Source organism: Dermochelys coriacea, chromosome 5 (genome assembly GCF_009764565.3).
Source record: "Dermochelys coriacea isolate rDerCor1 chromosome 5, rDerCor1.pri.v4, whole genome shotgun sequence".
Taxonomy (NCBI): Eukaryota; Metazoa; Chordata; order Testudines; family Dermochelyidae; genus Dermochelys; species Dermochelys coriacea.
Window position 1 is genome coordinate 4,859,467 of NC_050072.1, and position 21,891 is coordinate 4,881,357.

A 21,891-nucleotide genomic window follows, 5' to 3' on the forward strand; every position below is an offset into this window, starting at 1 on the left:
ATCCACTGTGTCCCTAATTCCCTTTCTCCACCCACACAGCAATCCAGATACATTCCCATTCCCCACACACCACCAACTGGTTGCCCCCCCACCACCACCACCAGCAGCCCCAGGCTGGTGCAGAATAGGGGAAGGTGCTTTTTGGGTGTTGCAGCTGGGAGCCATCCAATTAAGTGGCTCTGACGAAGGCCCCAGGGTTGCCTGAGTCATCTTTTGCTAAGCCAACCTTAACTCTGCCCCAGAATCCCTGCCTACGTTCTGCTTCTTCATACCTCACACCCACACCGCCCCTTCCTCTGCATAAAAGATACTTACTCCAAGCCCATTGTGAGTTAGGGTGGTATTAATTCCATTGAACTGAGATGTGCAGCTGGGGGAGCGACTTGTCCAGGACGATCAGGAATGGCACTCGGGAGTCCTGACCCCCAGCCCAGCATTCAGATCAACCTGCTGGGTCAGGGATGAGCAACTAAAAGGGGTTGGTTAATATACCTGCTTATTAAGCACTTGATTCAGACAGGGGCTGAGCACCCTCATCAGCCAGTGGAGTTGGGGGGAGAACGTGGAGACCTCTCAGCATAAAGTCCTTAAGGGAACATGAAAACATTAAAGGAACACGCAAGGCCCATCCAGTGTTTTTATGGGCAGAGAGCACATCTCTTCTGGGGTTCCAGGCAGCTGGGGTGGGAATGAATGTGGGGAAATTGGCTAAGCTCAGGCTCTAGCTCTGACGCATCTCACTGGCCGATTGCTCTGAGACTGGACCTCCACAGAGGGAACATTGTGATGAAGTGAGAGGAGCCAGCCCTTCTTGGGCTTCTGCTCCTGGGAGGTCACGTGGAGGGCAGCCAGTGGAGTTTAAATACACTCAGCCCCTCGCATCAGGCAGAAACCAAAGGACAAGCAGACAAGGTCCTGCAGACTTCTTCACATGGCCGCACCCACTCCATGCTGGCACAAGGCACATGCAGGATCAGAACCAGGCCCATACTAGCCTTCATTATAGAGCCACACAAGGAGTCTCTCCCAGCCCCTCTGATGCACTCCCAAAGGAGGAGATTCAGACGAGCTCTACCATGCTGTCTTTTAAAGGTACATTCAGAGCCAGCGTGAGGCATTAGCAGACTAAACAATTGAGTGGGTCCCCGGGCAGCTAAAGGGCCCCCCCCATTCGCTTTTTATTATGTGCTGGGGGGAAAAATATTTCCCCCATGTGCTAGTCCCAACACTGGGTACAGAGCCACCAGGGAGGGCTTTTGGAAAATACCAGTGTGGATCTGAAGATCTCCAGTGTTTGCTCATTAGACGTGGGTGACACAGGCCAAGGTTGCTGGGCAGCAGCTGATACAACGACAATCGGAGTATCCTTACGTTTACATTTCTGAAGCCGTGATCAGTGAGCATGGAAATACCACAAAGGAGGGAACTGTGAATTGCCTGCAGAATATGAATTTTGACCTGATCATGGGCCAGTATGTTCCCCACAGAGGATTTACCAGCCCAGGCATCTGAAGTGCTGTCTTTATCCACAGAACAAGTGCAGCACACGGAACTGCAGAGCAAGTATCTAACCCCGACCCATCCCACTGTCCACGCTTCCAGGGTCAGTCCTGATGGCTCATGTAGGGTGGGAAGATTGCCCCGTGGTTAAAGTGAAAGCCTGGGACTTGGGAGATCTGAATTCGGTTCCTTGCTCTGTTGCAAACTGCCCGCATTATGTTGGGCAAGTCACTTACGCCCAGATTTCTAAAGGTGTTTTGCCGATGCTTCATTCAGTGTTGCGAGGTCTGCGTGACTTAGATAGCTACAGCCCATTTTCAGAAGTGACTTAGGCTCCTGATTGCTTATGTCGCATTTGGAAATGGTATTTAGCTGCCTAAAGGCCCTGCAGTGCTGAGCAAAACAACGCCTAACATTTAAAATCTGGGTCTTAGTCTCTTGAGCCTCAGTTCCCCATAAACGGGGATCCTGTACCTCACAGGGGTATTGTAAGGAGAAATACATTAAAGGTTTGAAGGTGAAAGCAGTCTCTTCTCTGTGGCAGTAAAAGAATCACTGGCTCCCTTCATGTAGGCTGCTGCTGATCTGGGCTGCACCTGTTCTGTAGCAAACCCACTGCACGTTCTGGGGCTGTTAGCCTGGCACCTTTCGCAAGCAAAGGTCTCTGGAGGAGGCTGCAAAAGAACATGCCTGGAGCACAGCACATTAACGCAGCCAGAAATAGATGTGATAATAATACCGGCCCAACGAACAATAAACACGTTCGTCACTTACAGTCAGGGCTGTTTATAACTCACTCGCTTTTGCCAAGTTAGCCTCTAAGAACCGAACAACTGAAATGGAGTAAGGAAAAAAGCCAAGATCTGGAGGCCAAGGTCCAACAGGGAATGCTTTGATGTTATTAAACAGCTAAAATGATAAACTTCCCCAAAATAGTAGCTACTGGAAACCTTCCCTGATCCTATAACTAGAAAGCACCATACAGGAGCGCAATATAAATCACATAGGAACATAAGTCAATACACATATGCAGTGCATAGTGAGGCAGTAGAGGGCAGGAAGCATTTTGCAGCCTTTCCTGTGACAGTCCCAAGGCAAAATCTGCTTCAGAAATTTTTCTGAGGGAGTGGATCTCAGAGTCCTGCTGAACTACATCTTTGACAATCCAGGAAGTTTTTGGAAAGTGTAGGGGACAATTTCATGGTGCAAGTGCTAGAGGAACCAACTAGGGGCAGAGCTCTTCTTGACTTGCTTCTCACAAACCGGGAAGAACTAGTAGGGGAAGCAAAAGTGCATGGGAACCTGGGAGGCAGTGACCATGAGATGGTCAAGTTCAGGATCCTGAAAAAGGGAAGAAAGGAGAGCAGCAGAATACAGACCCTGGACTTCTGAAAAGCAGACTTTGACTCCTTCAGGGAACTGATGGGCAGGATCCCCTGGGAGAATAACATGAGGGGGAAAGGAGTCCAGGAGAGCTGGCTGTATTTTAAAGAATCCTTATTGAGATTACAGGGACAAACCATCCTGATGTGTAGAAAGAATAGTGGCAGGTGACCAGCACATTAACAAGAAATATGGCAGGTGACCAGCTTGGCTTAACAGTGAAATCCTTGCTGATCTTAAACACAAAAAAGAAGCTTACAAGAAGTGGAAGATTGGGCAAATGACCAGGGAGGAATATAGAAATATTGCTCAGGCATGCACGAGTGAAATCAGGAAGGCCAAATCACACCTGGAGTTGCAGCTAGCAAGAGATGTTAAGAGTAACAAGAAAGGTTTCTTCGGGTATGTTAGCAACAAGAAGAAAGCCAAGGAAAGTGTGGGCCCCTTACTGAATGAGGGAGGAAACCTAGTGACAGAGGATGTGGAAAAAGCTAATGTACTCAATGCTTTTTTTGCCTCTGTCTTCATGAACAAGGTCAGCTCCCAGACTACTGCACTGGGCAGCACGGCATGGGGAGGAGGTGACCAGCCCTCTGTGGAGAAAGAAGAGATTCGGGACTATTTAGAAACCTGGACGAGCACAAGTCCATGGGGCCGGATGCGCTGCATCAGAGGGTGCTAAAGAAGTTGGCGGATGTGATTGCAGAGCCATTGGCCATTATCTTTGAAAACTCATGGCGATCGGGGGAGGTTCCAGAAGCTGGAAAAAGGCTAATGTAGTGCCCATCTTTAAAAAAGGGAAGAAGGAGGATCCAGGGAACTACAGGCCAGTCAGCCTCACCTCAGTCCCTGGAAAAATCATGGAGCAGGTCCTCAAGGAATCAATTCTGAAGCATTTAGAGGAGATGACAGTGATCAGGAACAGTCAGCATGGATTCACCAAGGGCAAGTCATGTCTGACTAACCTAATTGCCTTCTATGACGAGATAACTGGCTCTGTGGATGAGGGGAAAGCAGTGGATGTGTTATTCCTTGACTTTAGCATAGCTTTTGATACGATCTCCCACAGTATCTTTGCCAGCAAGTTAAAGAAGTATGGGCTGGATGAATGGACTATTAGGTGGATAGAAATCTGGCTAGATTGTCAGGCTCAACAGGTAGTGATCAATGGCTCCATGTCTAGTTGGCAGCTGGTATCAAGAGGAGTGCCCCAAGGGTCAGTCCCGGGACTGGTTTTGTTCAATAACTTCATTAATGATCTGGCGGATGGCATGGACTGCACCCTCAGCAAGTTTGCAGATGACACTAAACTGGGAGGAGTAGTAGATACGCTGGAGGGTAGAGATAGGATACTGAGGGACCTAGACAAATGAGGTTCAACAAGGGCAGAGTCCTGCACTTAGGACGGAAGAATCCCTTGCACTGCTACAGGCTAGGGACCCAATGGCTAGGCAGCAGTTCTGTAGAAAAGGACCTAGGGGTTACAGCAGATGAGAAGCTGGATATGAGTCAACAGGGTGCCCTTGTTGCCAAGAAGGCTAATGGCATTTTGGTAGGGGCATTGCCAGCAGATCGAGGGACATGATCATACCCCTCTATTCTACATTGGTGAGTCCTCATCTGGAGTACTGTGTCCAGTTTGGGGCCCCACACTACAAGAAGGATATGGAAAAATTGGAAAGCGTCCAGCAAAGGGCAACAAAAATGATTAGGGGACTGGAGCACATGACTTATGAGGAGAGGCTGAGGGAACTGGGATTGTTTAGTTTGTGGAAGAGAAGAATGAGGGGGGATTTGATAGCTGCTTTCAACTACCTGAAAGGGGGTTCCAAAGAGGATGGATCTAGACTGTTCTCAGTGGTAGCAGATGACAGAACGAGGAGTACTGGTCTCAAGTTGCAGTGGGGGAGGTTTAGGTTGGATATTAGGAAGCACTTTTTCACTAGGAGGGTGGTGAAGCACTGGAATGCATTACCTATGGAGGTGGTGGAATCTCCTTTCTTTGAGGTTTTTAAGGTCAGGCTTGACAAAGCCCTGGCTGGGATGATTTAGTTGGGGATTGGTCCTGCTTTGAGCAGGGGGTTGGATTAGATGACCTCCTGAGATCCCTTCCAACCCTGATATTCTATGATCTCCCAGAATGCACCTGGCTATCGTGTTCTTCATTAAGGACCTAAACTGAAGCCCATTGAAGGGTATGGGAGTCTTTTTGCAAAGTCTAATGAACTTTGGTTTTGGCCCTAAAAGCTCTCATGCCAACAGGTTCTTGATACTGTAAATAACCTGCCTCATTCATCCCTCCCCTTAAACCCGCAGTTGACTCCCTTCCGCTACTGCCTCGTGCCTTGCATTACTGCAATTCAAGGATTTGGGGAATGGTGAATCATGAAGATGAGATTGAATCCTTCCCATATCATCAAGCATCGTATCGGACCCAAACAAGGCCCTGGATCTCTTGGGCAGCTTGTTACATGTCCTCTGTGTTGTTCAGTCCCAGACATTCTCCCTCTTTGAGGACAGTGTGATGGAGTAATTCTTTCAGTCGCCCCTGTTGGTATGTGGCGCCAGCGTAGGGTGACCAGACAGCAAATGTGAAAAATTGGGACAGGGGGTTGGGGGGTCATAGGAGTCTATTTAAGAAAAAGACCCAAAAATCGGGACTGTCCCTATAAAATCGGGACATCTGGTCACCCTACTACAGCGGCCCAATGAAATCCCTGCCCAGGCAGAGAATCTAGCTTCAGTCTGACCACATCCCAGATACTTCCATACTCTCTTCTGGGTAACTTTAGAGATGAGGGATTTCTGCACTAGCTGACGAATCTCGGCATTTGTTATCACTTCATTCCATTCACTAGCTCGTATTTTCTGGAGGCATTTGCTTTTGAAGGCGTTCAGACGTCTGTCTGTACCAGGGGACAGCCTGCCATGGAGCCAGTCTCCTGGCAACCTGAGGAGCGGGAGCCCTGATGGAAGCTGACTGATTGACTGTGCTATCTGACCGGCCAGCGGATACTTACGCTCAGTAGCAGCAGCAGTCCAGTGGCTGCTCAATGGGCTCCTTGCCAGCAGCTGCACTTGGTCCTGTCCTGGCCTCCACTGTCTCTAGTCCTGCTCCAGTCCCTGTCTTAGCTGTACCTGTTCCTGCCCGAGCACCCAGCTCCGTCCTGCCTTCTGACTCCCAGCTCTGACCCTCAGCTACACCTCCTAATCACGATCCCGGCTTTCCCTTCGGCTTAGGCTTTGGCTTCTGACTCCTGATGACAGGTTTCAGAAACTTCAAAAACAGACTCCAACGAGAGACTGCTGAATTGGAATTAATTTGCAAACTGGATACGATTAATTTAGGCTTGAATAGAGACTGGGAATGGATGAGTCATTACACAAAGTAAAACTATTTCCCCATGGTATTTCTCCCTCCCCCCCCCCCCCACTCCCCACTGTTCCTCTGCTATTCTTGTTAACTGCTGGAATTAGCCTACCTTGCTTGTCACCATGAAAGGTTTTCCTCCTTCCCCCCTCCCCCCCACTGCTGGTGATGGCTTATCTTAAGTGATCACTCTCCTTACAGTGTGTATGATAAAACCCATTGTTTCATGTTCTCTGTGTGTGTATATCAATCTCCCCAGTGTATTTTCCACCAAATGCATCCGATGAAGTGAGCTGTAGCTCACGAAAGCTTATGCTCAAATAAATTTGTTAGTCTCTAAGGTGCCACAAGTACTCCTTTTCTTTTGACTCCTGATGCTGACCTTTGCTCCGGGAATTTACCTGTGATAAATGAAGGGCGAGGGGTAGCTCCCTTTTATGAACAACCAGCCAATCAGTTAGCTATAAAGTCCCTCTTAGTGGCTGTTCTCTGCTTGCTTTACCTGTAAGGGGTCTTAAAAGTCCCCCAAGTAAAGGAAAGGGAGTGGGCACCTGATCAAAAGAACCAATGGGAAGGCTAAAACATTTAAAAATGGGGAAAAATTTCCCTTTGTGTCTGTTGTTGTTCTCTGGAGACCGGAGACACAGAGCAGCAATGTGTAAGCAGCTTTAAAACCAGGTATGAAAAAGCATCAAATCACACCTCAAACCTATTTATCTAAAAGCCCATTGTACCTAAAGTACTGCACAGGATCTTTTCAGGGGGGATAAGGCAAAGCGCCACATTTATTGGCAATACATGTATCAATCAACACTGTATCATATACATATGATCTATATTACACTCATGCACTCACACACACACACACACAAGCACACTCTGTCTTGTTGTTGTTACCAACTAGTGGCTCTCCTTAACTTCACTGGCCAGGTGAGTTAGATGGGGGAGAGGTGGAGCCAGGCTTCTGCCAATCCAGCTCATGCTCCGATGTTGACAAGACGAGACCCGGGATCCTCTGCAAGACACCTCACATTTATAGCAGCTTCCCTCTCATGCAAATCTGTACCAGATGCAAAATCTGTGTCTGTGTCAGTTGGTTATCTGTGGCGCTTCCTTCTGAGTGTTGTCTTAATGCTGCCACATTTATTTTAAAAGAGGGTGTTTTCAAAAGAAGGTGCTCGCTTCTAACTCCCAAGACCATCAATATGTCTGATCTTCTTTAATTAGCCCACCTGATAAGTTTTATTGTTCTTGGGTCTGGCTTCCATCCCCTCTCCAACTGTTGCAGCTTTTTGGAGGTGCTTGCCTTCCACGCCTTACTCATTCACACCTCATTCATTCAACAGGGCAATTGATTAAAAGAGAGGAGATCTTATTCTACTCCTAGCAAAAAGACATTTTTCTTCTACTTTAACTATCCTTAGGGGCTATAACATTATACCAAGGCTCAATACAAAGTTTCTATACAAGGATTTGATACCAAGTTCCTATATCAAAGGACTTGATTTAAAGTTGTATGAAAACAGAGGTTGTATATGGAAAGACTTAATACAAGGTTATATGAAGAGGCATAATACAAAGTCATATGAAAATGAAACACAGTTATGCAAAGACGCTTAATGCAGAGATTTATCTACAACCCCAAATATGTAAGTAAATCAGGGAATGTCTAGGAAGACGCGATTAGGGTTATTTCTTTCATTTCTTATTGGCTTGTGGACTCCTCTGTGCTAATCCCAAATCTTTTTGCTTTGCTTGTAACCTTTAAGCTGAACCTCAAGCTAAACCTTGATGCTTAATTTTTGTAAATGGGTTTTTTAAATCTAGCAAAAGCCCAAGTTCCAGATGTATTTTCTTTCTTTTTGTTTTTAATAAAATTTACCTTTTTTAGGAACAGGATTGGATTTTTGGTGTCCTAAGAGGTTTGTGCATATGTTGTTTAATTAGCTGATGGCAACAGCTGATTTCCTTTGTTTTTCTTTCTCAGCTCTTCCCCCCGGGGAGGGGGGGTGAAAGGGCTTGAGGTTACCCTGCAGGAAGGAATTCCCAAGTGTGCCTTTCTGGTTTCAAAGGGGTTTTTTGCATTTGGGTGGTGGCAGCATCTACCCATCCAAGGTCAGAGAGAAACTGACAGTACCTTTGGTGGATTTCCGGCTTTCACATTTAAAGACGCATTCACTTGCGATGAAGCGTATTAGTCTGACATGGTTGAAAGCGATTTGTGTGTGTGCAATTTATAGGAATAGAGCGGTAACCCTTTAAATAGCTGGTGAGCAGACTCATGGTGCTCATGATGGTCTATGATTTAGAAGCCACCAGAAACCACCCAGGAGCTAGTGTATGTACGTTCCCAGGCCTTGGATGTCTTGTATATTTAGAAAACACCGTTATTTGGGATGCAACCGTGTTGGTGTAGTTTCTTCATATTGGACTTGTTGCATAAACAGCAAAAAACAAAGCAGCAGCATCTCTTTTGTGCCTTATAGTTTGCCCTGGGCCAGAGGAAGGGCAGAGCTGTATCTATTTCCACAGAGCCTCTACATCCTAGCATAACAGAGGTGCATCCCTGCTCAGTGGTAAACTATTTCACTACATTTGGAGCTGTGGGGCAGCCCACAGACTTGACTATAGGTCAGATTTCCATCTGCTGTGCTGTGGTCTCTACTTCCTGCCTGTGAAGCTGGAGAACATCCTATAAAGACGTTTATTCTATAAAGATGTTCATTCATTTTGGGTTTTCAGGGCCAGACGCCTGGCAACATCCAAGTGTTAATGTCTGGCAGGCTACATTTCTTGTGGCCACTGGCAGGCTCCTTCTGCATCTCCATCATGCTGTGTACTATTGGACACCCTGTGTGAGTGACACCGGCTGTTAGCATTCAGGCAGTGTGTATGATGGCGTGTTTACCTGGGGAGCAGGATACCATCCTCCAGGACCAGCTCAGGGAGACCAAATGGCAGGATGCGACTCTGGTCTGAAGCAATGGAGACAGTGAGCGTGTATCAGTGACTCTGGGAGCTCTCTCCCAGCCACGCCGACCTCGCAGTGTGGAGGGCAGCGTCGTCACCTTTTGGCCTGCTCCCACTGACATCAACGTGAACAGAATCACAGCTTTTAATGACGGGTCTGATCCTGCAAGGTGTTGAAAGACCTTCACATCCACTGAAGGCAAGATGGATCCTGGCAGCATCAGGCCCTTAGACAGTAAGTTCTTCAGAGGAAAGCCTGGGTCTTGTTACCACGCACACCTATAGCACTAGTCAGAACTGTAGTAACAACTTCCCTTGGGTGTGACCCACAGGCTGATCCTGCTAGGTGCCCAGCACCAGTAACTCCCACACATTTTAATGGGAGTTGCAGGTGCTCTGCACCTCTCCAGATCAGGCACCTAATCTACATGTGTGTAATTTGCATCACTTTAAATAAACTCACAACTATCAAAGATCTCAATCCTCGCCCAGGTTCCACACTTCATTAGGCAGCCACCAGCCAGGAAAGCAGTCCTCCCTGTGGTGACCTGGATATTTGTTTGTATTACTGTATCATCTAGGAGCCCCAGGCGTGGACCAGACCCCCATTGTGCCAGGCCCCAGAGAGCTTTCAATTTAAGACAGGAGACAACAGAGGGATCCAGACGGACCGATGGGGGAGTACAAGCAAAGAATGAGACAAGAGTCAGCATGATAGGCTGCGGTCTCAGCATTTCCTTCTGTCTCCAGGAATAGCCGGATAGCAATCGATTCCTGATTGAGTTTACCGGTAATTTACAAAACCCACAGCTGCAGCTGATCAGCTTTGCCTACTCCAAGGTCAACTACAGGGAGCCTGTGGCAGAGCCAAGATTTGACCATACAGTGATTTAACCACAGGTTACCTCTCCTCTGATCCCCACAGATTTGTTGCACACTTAGCTGTCCACTTCCCATTGGGAAATCAACATGTCCATTTATAGGAACGACTGATGCCTGCAAAATGCTACAGCAACCTCAGTGCGCGCATGTTAATGTACTCAACAGGCTGTTCTCTTACAAATTCTCGTTACGAATGCACATAGGAACCCCTGCTCCGCTGGGTCGCGTGGGCAGTCCAGGAACCCTGTAGGGAAGAAATATTTTTAATAGTGGTCACAATATGTGTTGCCCACACTGAAAATGTATTTAGGTATTGTGGAACTGGAACCTTTTATGAGAGGCAGTGTGGTCCAGTGGAGAGGGCAGCGTGAAGCCTGCAATTGATACAAGAGTATTTTAAGGAGAGTGTATCAAAACAATATTTATTCAGACATTTGTGCCACCACCCTCCTACATTAAAGTCCCTCCTTCACTGCTTTGCAATGTTCAGGGAATGAACCAGTCCAATCCCTGGACCAGATCCTCAGCTGACCTAAATCAGCATAGCTTCATAGAAGTCAATGGGCCAGGTGGCCTCAATTGGTGTAGCTGCTTTGGAATCATTGGGACAGAGCTTCAGCTGGTATAAATTGGCATAGCTCAACTGGAGTCACTGGGCCAGATCCTCAGCTAGCCTAAAGCATCCCAGCTCCCCTGACTTCGCGCCATTGATTCTGATACTGATTGGCTAAAGAGCTGGCCCATTATAACAATAATTCTTCAAATCCCATTCTAGTGTGTTCCCTCCTCAGGGTCCCACTGCATCCTGCCTTCTCTGTTTCTGGCGGGCAGACAGTAAGCTTTTCAGGGTAGGGACTGTCTTTTTCTTTGTATCGTAGCCCCAGTCCCATGGAGATCTAAGCCCATGCTTGCCTTTATGCACTGTACCATCAATTCCATTGATCATTGAAACTGTGCATGTGTCTTTGCAGGACTGGATCCGTATACAGCACCGGGCAAGCTGTTGGTACTCCAATAATAATAAAATAGAGGAAATCATATAACACTCGCCCAGTCATTCTTAAAGCTTTCCAATTGATACGGTCCCTGTGGGCAGACCCCTGAACCTCCATGAAACCCCCCACACACACACACACTGGGTCAGTCTGTGTGGCTCAGATGTTGTCCTGGGATTTGCTGTAATTCCTATCCTTGGCGCAGGGAACTCTGCAAATATCAGGGTGACATTATATATACTATCGGTGCAGAGCTCTGCCCGTGTTGTCAGTACATCCCACGCAGCTAACTATGAAAAAGGCACCAGTTCCACAGTGTTTCCAATGTGTTTTCAACGCAGGAAGCCTTCTGGTTTGGCAGCCGCGTTGGGATTATCTGGCACATAAGCGGAAGTCAGGGGGTCGTTACTGTATCACCCGGAGCTCCATTTAGTCACTTGTCAGCGACTCACACCATGGCAGAGCGGCCCTGTGGAGTGTACAGAGCTATGTAACAGCCCTGTTAGTGAAATTGGGACTTCAGTCACTCCAGCATATTTATACCCGGCCTATTCCCATTCCTGTTGCTGCCCTGCCTTTCGATCTAGGCCAACTGGTTATACAGGGTAATGTTTAACTCAGGCTTTCTGAGTTGTTTTCACCTTTTAATCACTTCCCGAGGCTGGGAAGCAACTTCCCCTGCCTTCCTGCAAAGGACACGTGTTCCCTTATCCCTCCCTTCTGTACTCCCCATCCTTAGTGGATCTGGTCCTTGAGAAACAGGCTGGCTGAGACATCAGTGGCTGAAGGCTGCGTGGCTGTCTACAGATGTGCTGACCAGGGCCACGTCTAAGCATGCTTGGCTAGAATCATGCCTCCAAGTACACAAGAACACTAAACTGGAAGATAGAACCAATGGAGTCCAAGCTTAAATGTGCCTTAATTTCAACACAGGGCAACACTGAGCTACAGAACCAGGCCTAGGGCGCCAGGTCCTGGAGTCCTGGGATTACTTCAGAATCTCAGGTTTCCTGCAGTGGGGGGGGGGGAATAGTTTCTAGCCCTAGTGAGTGGGAGGTAGGGTGACCAGGTGTCCCAATTTTATAGGGACAGTCCTGATATTTGGGGCTTTTTCTTATATAGGCTCCTATGACCTCCCACCCCCGTCCTGATTTTTCACACTTGTTGTCTGGTCACCCTAGTGGGAGGAAAAACTCAAAAATGTGACCTGGCTGTTACTGATGCTTGGGTCTGTAGAGAGCCTGGGACAATGGCTCTGAGACAGGGGAGCGTAACAAACACAGTGAAGGCTGCTGAAGTTTGCAAGGAGTCAGACACCATCCCCCTCAGAGGGGTGAATTGGCCCATTCATCTCTATGGGCTGATATCGCCAAGAAACACAGCTCTGGGGACTCTGCCAAGCCCACCCGAACAGGCAACTCTGAGGAGAAAAGTACAGCAGCCTTCCCTTGTCAAGCAGAGACACCCAGGCTGCTGGAGTAAGTGCTGGGAGGGTTCTTGCTGCCATTCCTGGAGGGGAGAAAGCGACCCCATGGCACTGCTGCAGCTCTCTGGGAGGAAAAGGGGGGTTCCATGCCACCCTCCAGTGGGCTGGGCAGAGGGGCCTCATATCATGGCCATAAAACGTCCAGGGCCCAGAACAGGAGTCATCTGGCCCCGCCTGCAAATTCAGTTCCCACACTCTCCTCTGCAGTGACCTCATCCCATGGCTCTGCCACTTCCTCAACCTGACCCCTGTTTGCCCCCATAAAAAACTCATAACCATCTAGGCCTTTAGCTGCTACTAGAACTGCAGACCGTGTGCCCCCCCCAGCAACGGCGGGGGCCTTCTGTTTCCAAAGCACCTCCTGCATAGGGTGACCAGATGTCCCGTTTTTAAAGGGACAGTTCCGTTTTGGGGGTCTTTTTCTTATATAGGTGCCTATTCCCCTCCACCCCCTGTCCTGTTTTTTCACAGTTGCTATCTGGTCACCCTACTCCTGCGTGAGCTAAAGGAGAACCTTCCTTCGCCGTGAGCAGTAGAGGGCTTGTGACACACAGCTGAGCAAGCTCTGATGCCCTCCCACACAACGGCCCAGTTTACCCCACTGCCTCCCCAGTGCTATAATCAGTTTACCCCGGATTATTTCACTTGCCTAGCGGTGAGCGGGCTGGGACCCCCAGCCTGCCTTATAAGACTGGGCTTGGGGCAGTTTCACTCCCACCCCGTCACTCCTCAGTGGGCTGTGGCCAGCCTGCCAAGGGGAGAGAGGGGGCGTGTGGGGGGGGGAACTTCTCCCCAGTGCCCTGCAGGGAAGGCTCCTGCCCCCTCCCGGACTCTCAGGCTCTGGGACGTGGCTGCAGGGGGAGCATGATGCGCCTCCCGGAGCGCACGCTGCGGGACCCAAGCGCCCCCGAGACGCACCGTCCTCCCCGGCTCCCCCCGCCCGGCCCCTCCAATCCGGGCCTGCAAACTACATCTCCCAGCATCCCGCTGGCCCCACAGTGCCCCCCCACACACACACCTGAAGAGCCAATGAGGAACCAAGCAGCGCAGCCCCAAATACCAGGCGGCGCTTCCCGCCCCAGTCACACCGGGGCGCGTTGGGGACGGTGCCGAGCCAAGGTGAGTTTCTGGGCGTGGGGGTGGAGGAGGGAGGCTGTGGGATCCAGGGCGCTCGCCTCTCCCGGGTCCCTCTCCCTTGGCCAAATGGGGCTGGGGGAACCCCAGCCATATAAAGAAACGCCCCCCCCGTGCGGCGGGCCAGGGGGCCACCTGCCCGGCGGCGAGCCCCATCCCTGGCTGTCGCCCCGCACTGCTGAGCGGCTTGCCGAGAGCCAGGCTGCAGGAGATCAAGGACTAATCAGCCAGGATCTGCGCCATCGCCCCGCTGCGGGATCTGCATTTCCAGTTGGACTAGGGTGTCCCCCCCCCCCCCTCCTTGTGACACTTTGGGGCTTGTTATGGCTGGCTCATATCAAGGCGCCCTGTTTAACTGCGTGCGTCTGTGGCGTTGGAGACTTCTGCCTGCAGCCGCCTCCCCTCCAGAAATCATTGCAAAATAGACCAAATCCTGCCGTTGCACGGGGGGAGTCGGGCGGGGAGTTTCCCTTTACGCTCCGGGTGCGTTGTCAGCACTCTGCGGGCTAACAGGCAGTTCCTTTCCGTTTTCTGGCTCGCCCCCATGCACCAGCAGAAGCCGTGGACTCTTTGGTTAATAGATAATGCACTGAGATTCTTCACGGACGGGTTTTGAATTCTGTGCCTGGGGAGTGCAGGGGGACAGACTCCTTCACATTAGTGGTTTTTTAAGCAGTGAAGAAGAACAACAACAACAAAAAATCATATGGAAAACGGTGCTGGGTAGCGTTGAGCCCTGAAATAAAAGGTAAGCTCTGGGGCTGGACTGGAGTTTGCAGCTCAAATTTACCAGGCTGAGTTAAAAGATCCTGCTGTGTGGGGACAATGGGATCCCCCAAAGGAATGCAGTAACCTTATGAATGGGGGAGACTCAAGTCAGGTGTCTTTTATACAGGACTCTAGAACTAATGGCTTTTGGGCTCAGGGCTCTTTGTCTGGCCCCCTGCCTTGAGAGTTTAATTACTGTAATAACTTTTGATGGGTGGGATGGATGCGCTACAGGGAAACCTCTAATCCCTCAAGCCAAGCTGCCTCTTCCAGATGTACCCTGCACCTGGCGTGTTACTAACCAGCTGTCATTTTAGGACTATAATTACCAAATAAGTGCACTATAAAACACACGCACACATCAGCTGAAGGGTGGAAGGAGAGCAGAAACCCAGTTCACTGCCCTGCAATATACGTAATCTGGAGTTGGGAGAGTTAGCGTGAACTTGTTTGTTATTAACTTTGTGATATTAGGGAACCCTTAATGGACCATTGAAAATGCTAATGCCAGTGAGTTGTGCTTGGTACCATAGAGATGGGAGCATTAAAATACCTGGATAGTTGTGAGGTCCTGTACGAAATAGCATGTATGGGGGGGGGAGGGAAGAACTGAGTCTGCAACCTTGGTGTACTTGTGGCATCTTAGAGACTAACAAAGTTATTTGAGCATAAGCTTTTGTGAGCTTTAGCTCACTTCATCGGATGCATTCAGCTGTAGCTCACGAAAGCTTATGCTCAAATACATTTGTTAGTCTCTCTAAGGTGCCACAAGTCCTCCTTTTCTTTTTGCGAATACAGACTAACACAGCTGCTACTCGGAAACCAACCTTGATATATAATCCTTCTGAGTTGTTAAATGGAGCTGTGCTAATTTTCCATGCAGCTATGACTGATAGCTAATCTTCTTTGGACCATAAACTCCTGGGGTCAGGGAATGTGCCCCCGTCTGTTTAGGCAGAGCGGCGGGGCCTGCAGCACTATATGTACATGTTTTGCAATGACAACATTAGCTGGAAATGTGATTATGCAACAGTGAATGTTTGGCCTAAGAGTAGCTGGCTTGTAGCTAATCACCTTCTCTGCAGGTGTAAGTGCTCCCTGGAGCCATGGAAGCTGAGGCTCTTTATGAGACACAAGAATCCCCCCCTCCTTCCAATTTACTCTTCAGTTTTAAGGCTGCCTTTTGTGCCATCTCGGCTCACAAGCCAGGAGGCAGGTAGATGCCAACCCAGGTCTCTAGATGGGTGGGAATAAGGGGACTGTATTCCTAATAGCCATCCCAACGCCTTTATATGAGCAAGCTGCAGACCTGCCTGCTGAACTATTTGGTGTCCCGGAGAGGATTTTAACAAGTCCTCAGCATCTCGACTGGAAGTGGTGGTGCTGTGGCCATCAGGCCTTAAGCCACTGCCCTGCCTTGCTCTTTGGGTGTGATTCATCGTTCTTGGAAGCTAGAACGTTCCTGAACTTCTTGGAGACTCCGCTGCAGCAAGCAAGACAGCAGAATTAAATGTGGAAGACTCAGCTTAGGAACCCTGAACCAGATGCGGCACCACATCATGCCCCCTCTCCCCCCAATATTCGTGGGGGCTCGGATTTCAGAATTGCTCGGCAAGCAGCATGCTGAGCTCTCTGGAAAACCAGGCTACTTATTAGGTGCTGGAATGGGAGTTCCGCTCTCCTTACATTCTGGTACCTGCTCTGGAAGCTGAGCCCTTCTAAAAAATCTCCGGCAGATGGAGAGCAAAGCACTTCAGTGCAAATGAGACACCAGTGGGAGACCTTGGAGCAAGCCCCTTGGGAATCTTGGCGCCATGGTCAGAAGTGGGCGTCTGGGATGGGATGGGAGCACTGCCAGGCTTTGCAGGTAGGTGGGTGGGTTAGGTAGGGCTGCCTCCCTCAGATGATCAAGAATTCAATGAGGATGGGCAAGGGCAAAGACCAGTTGGACTGTTGGGGACTGGGATGGGACAGAAGGTCTTGGTGGCCCTGGGCCCCATTTTGCCCTAAGTCACTGCGGTTTTACACAGGACTAACTTCACCTACCATCAAAATGCAGCCATCGCTGAGGCGAAGTGTGGCATCTTCATAATGGTGCGGAGCAACAATTAAAAAAAAAAAAAAAGCAGCTGATGACAGGAAAGTGAAGGAGGATGCAAGGGCCAATGAAAACTGCAGGAAGGATTTAGGGAGCCAGACTGTCGTTACCCAAGCTTGAATTTGACCAGCCCCCAAGAGTCATTACACCTTACTCTTATGGCAAAGGTTATGAGATCTTTAAGGATCTGTGGGGTCAGGATCTCTGAAACACAGCACTACAAACACCGCACTGGGGGCAGGACTTGCCTTGAGGAAAGGATGCTCCAAACTGAGTCGCCAGCCCCATTCTTTGCTGTGTTGACTTTGGTGGTGTCCCATCCAATCCCTCACTTGGCTTGCTCTCAGGCTAGCTGGCAATGTGGCATCTGACCGCTCAAGCTGACGTGGCTGTTGCTGAAGATGTTTGAACTGAAAACCAGGTGCTGGCGTTTCCTGGACAGGACTCTAGCCGCATGGTTTCACAGTAAGTCACTGAGCTCCTTAGCCCAAGCATGTCTGAAGTGCAATTTAGACAGGTTCTCAGTGTCCAAGCCTAGAAGTTTCATAGAAGATCAGGGTTGGAAGGGACCTCAGGAGGTCATGTAGTCCAACCCCCTGTTCAAAGCAGGACCAATCCTCAGTTTTTGCCTCAAATCCCTAAATGGCCCCCTAAAAAGGATTGAACTCACAACCCTGGGTTTGCAGGCCAGTGCTCAAACCACTGAGCTATCCCTCCCCCCACCAGTTCCCATGTTCCCATGACCAGTTAGAATGCCAGTGATGCTGTTTCCTTCTACACCAATGCACAGTGCTGCAAGGGCAAGAACAGGCCATCCCCTTGTCCTGGGCGATGGCTGTGCCTACTGGAGAAAGGCTGGCTTGGAAGTTTGGGGTCTTTCCCTAACCTTTGTGCCAAGCTCCTATTAGAACTGGCAATGCCAGGCCCGTGGGGCTGGGAACATCGGAAGTTGAGGAACCAGTTTGGAATAGCTAAAGGGCAAAACTCTGTCATCTCCAAAGCAGGACTGTTCTGGGGCAAGCCAGGAGATGCTATGCCAGGAGGGGTTATGCCTAGGGAAGGCACTAGCGAGCCTCCTGCGAAGCAGGACCCGCTTCATTCCCAGAAAAAACATGCCCTGCTTTCCCAGCTCCTGCCTGGTATGTCTCCCATACTGTTCTGCAGTGGTGGGGCCGTAGGTACATCCCTGGCAGGGCATGCCCCTCCAGAAGTGTTGGCTGGACCGTACCCTGCAGCTCAGCTGTAGCTACTGCCTGTGTGATGCCCCTGGAGAAGGGGAGAGGGAAGGGCTGCTTGCTCCACCTAGTACGTGCCTGGCCCTAACTTGCCCTAAGGTCACGTCTCACCAAGCAAAATCTTGCCAATATAGCTACCCAGATATACAGCACACAGCAACAATAAAAATCTGAAGACAGGTATACTGATACCAGCAAACCTTCCCAGTGGAGACACCGCTTATACTGGCAAACGTGTGCTTTTGCTGGTGTAGATTACACTGGTTCCCTGAATGAAATAAGTTGTCTTTTTTTTCCTAGCTACACTAGGACTTTTGCTGGAATAGGGGTGTGGCTTTTTGGCAACATTTCTATCCGCCATTACTACGCTGGCAAGCTTCTAGCGTAACCCTGGTGTCAGCATCAAAGGTTTATTCAGGACGATTGTTCTCGAGAACATGTGATGCCAGATTTGATGACAAATTGGCAATAACAAAAGAGGCGATTGTGATGCGACGAGAGGAGATTGCAATCGTATGGTAATGGTTTTTTGCCCTTTGGCAGAGACTTAAAGGGATTCAGTCAGGGCTGTATAAAACCTGATCATCAATAGAAATGCTTCTGTTGAGAGTCTCAAAAAAAGGGGTGTATGTGGAGGCAGTGGGGAAAATAACATCTCCCGGCGTTATCTGCTGTTCCCTGCTAAGGGAAACTCATGAGCAACTGGCCTAAAAATAGGTAAATGTGACCATTTACACCAAATTTTTGTACTTTGCTCAATGGCAGTATTGCCAACCACAAGCATTCAAAAACTATGAGATTTGCTTAAATATTATTATTACACTTAAAAAGTCGTCATAATTTGGGCTGTTTTTCTTTCTGGCTTGAGCCTCTTGGAGTCCTGTTTTCGAGTTTTGCTCCGCAATCAGAAGGGCTAGAACTAGCTATCAGTGAAAACTGAAATGCTCAAATAGCATCCCTACGGGAGGTAGGGGTTTAAGAAAAACCATGCGACTTCTGTTAAAATGCTGGAAGTTGGCAACAACACTGCCTATGGCATTTATTGGAGAAAAGCATAATTTGTCTTGAAAACTCAGTTTTAGTAACTCTGAGTGCTGTTAGGAACTCAAATAAGGAAGTCCTGTATTATATATACATTTATACCTGACAATTTTCCTTCAAGTTCTGCCGTTGCAGAGTTGACTCCTTACATAACTGATCAAGTGTCTGGACATGACTGTAATGTAAAAGGACATTCCAAATTTGATCAAATCCTAGAATAGCCTTTAGAGAAATGCAAGATTAGACTATAAAGTTCACAGTAATTCCTAGGATATGGGTATTATGCTAGGAGAGAACTCTGCAGAGTTTCAATATGTAGTCTGTTTGTGCAGATTTATTCAAGTGCCAGCAGAGACCTGGAAGGAAAGGGCGTTTGGATGGGCCTCTACAGGACATGGCTTCTGACTTCCGTGTCTTTATTTAGCACTGAGTACGTTGTCCCTGTTTAGTAACTGGCCGACACCGAGGCAAGTTCTTATTTCCCAGACACCCAATATTTCCACAAGCTCCATATTGCCAACCTCTAGAGCTCAAAAAATCAGGAGTCGGGCCCCCAAAGTCGTAAGAGTTTTTAAAACACTTCTCGAGTTGCCTTCTGATTTTTGAGCCTTTGTGGACTTTCCCCCTGCATGTTTTTCTCCAAACCCATGAGAGCTAGATTTGTTTTTTTAAATGAAAGCTGAGATTCTCACATAACCACATGACTGCAGGAGCTGGGGCTTTACCAAAAACACCCAATACCGCAAGAGCTGGCAACACATACTGTCATTTAGATTCTCATTATGTATGGGAAAGGAGAAGAGAATACATCAAGTCTTCCTGGGAGTGCAGGAGGCGTGTGACCTTCCCAAACCTGCTGGATCAGCTTTGCCTTGCAAAATGGCAGCTTGTCTCCAGGAGGCTGTCTGTCTGAAGAAACTTAAAGGTGCTGTACCCTGAAAATAAGCTAATGTCCCAATAGGCCGATGCAAAGGAACCTGTCTCTCCTCTCTTCCCAGTACATGTTCTCTGCTGGTACTGGTATCTGCTATAGTCTTGCTTGGGATTCTGCCAGTACGTAGCAGTGGAGCACACCCGCTTAATCAGTCATCAGAAAGATGAGACGCTGGAAGTGTCAAATGTGTCTGGACAAAGTACTGTTTTCCTTTATGGAGATATTCCTTTCTAAGCTGTGAAGTGGAATCTTAGCCGGGCTTATTTTTGAACCGGTTTAAAATATGCAGACACAGAAATGTGGAGACAGGGTCACCACTAGGCTCAACAACTTATGGGGAGGTTTTTAAAGGGCGGGTACTAAGCTGTGTGGCTCACACTACAGTTTCATGGGGAGAGCGAGATGTTGCCAGGACCCTTGTGGCAAAAACAGCAGGAGGAGGTGGCTAGGGCAGCTGCTGGATCCAGGTACTACAGCGCAAGGAAGTCCAGCATGCACGCAGGAGGCAAGGTGAAGCTATGCCAGAAAGGCTGGGGCAATCTGTATGGGGCCATGGGCTCAGGGGCCGGTTAACGACAAGTTCATCGCTGGCCTCTGGCATGAAAGCGCCATCTGGAAAGGAGGCATTTCTGCAGAATGCACGAAGCAGCCACTACTTGGCTGTCACCTGGAAACCAGCATAACGACATCAAAACCACTTTCACCAGAAAATTGCTGACTCCCTTGCGGCTGCACATAGGTGCAACTGCACTGACTGTGGGGAGGAAGTGCCTGTCTTCTGCGTCTGCTTTCTGGGAGATGCCAACGGGTGCTCCATTGGCAGAAGGAGCCATGACTTCTTCCTCCGCTCCAGCAGCTGGGCATTGTGGAAAGCTGGCTTCCACGGCACCAAGCCACTAGAGGGCTAATTTGTCTGGCTAGTGACTTTGGCAGCTGTAGACCTGGGAGGGAGATACCACTGCACATAAGAGAGCGATTCTGGAGGGTACTGGACCACCAAACCCCCTCTTCCCCCACAACGTTCCTGCTGGATAGGGAGTCTTGGCCAGCTGATAAACCAGGGCCTAACCTGATGTGAATATAATCAGGATTGTTGCAGGTGCTGATCAGTCTGTGAAGTTGTACTAGACGGTGCTTGTGGGAAATCAGAAGGTCCAAGTGTGATTCGCTGGCTTGGTCCAAACAATCACATCTCCCTCTAGTGGCTGGCCCCAGTTTGATCGTTATTCATTGTTAATGAGCTACTCCTTTACCTCAAGTGGCTGTGGCTTTTAGCTTTGAGGCTGAGGTAGGGTGACCAGATGACAAGAACAAAATATCAGGACACATGGGGAGGGCAACCACAGAGCCGGCCCTGGTGGGGGGTGAGCCTAGGTTTTTTGCTGCCTCAAGCAAAAAAAAAAAAAAAAAAAAAGCCAGAGGGTCGCCGAAGCAAAATATCGGGACAAACAACTAAGTATCGGAACGTCTGGTCACCCGAGGCTGAGGTCCTCCAGTCATCCCTGCTAACCATCGTGACCTTAGCAGAGGTGAGCACGTGTGCAGTCGAGCAGATCGGAATAATAGCTTACCAATTTAGGGTCCTTTTGGTTCCTGCAGATCAGTGCTTCAGCTCCCAGGTGACATTTCTCATGCATCGACTGCAGCGGGTTATCTCATCGCTTACGGTGAAATTCGCACAGCTTACGTTTTGAGCGCTTAAGTGGTGCAGACTTTTCGGGGCCGGTCCTCCACACCGGGATCATTTCACCTGAATTAACGGGCATGAGCCTTTACTGTTTCAAACGTCTGGACTTTTACGAGCTGGCCGTAAACTTGGTGGAGTTCACTTGCCGATTTGTTGTTGAAGCTTTGTGTCGCTTAAGTGAAACTATTGCTACACAGTCCTGGGATGGAATTCTTGCTTGTCTCACCGGTGTGTTAAGTAAAAAAGAGATCCCTATCTCCTGAGCAGTTTAGACCTGATTTATCCTACCTTGCTGATAAAGATAAATTGCATGTTTTAAATTTCTCTTTAAAATGACCTAATTACAAAACTACAGTGAAGCTAGCGCTGCTGTGGTTATTCTAGTTTCTATTCATCAAAGAACTATCA

At 48.8% G+C, this 21,891-nt stretch overlaps 1 protein-coding gene across 2 annotated transcripts in view; it reads left to right on the forward strand.

Moving 5' to 3' along the window:
• Positions 1-13,486: 13,486 nt before the first annotated feature.
• LOC119856363 (myogenesis-regulating glycosidase-like) overlaps positions 13,487-21,891 on the forward strand; it is a 35,893-nt gene continuing 27,488 nt past the window's right edge. Inside the window, exon 1 of one of the 2 annotated variants that reach the window (XM_038403765.2) lies at positions 13,487-13,705. The gene's annotated coding sequence lies outside the window, so the exon portion shown is untranslated. The remainder of the gene's footprint in view (positions 13,706-21,891) is intronic. The other variant, XM_043514862.1, reaches the window with a different exon arrangement.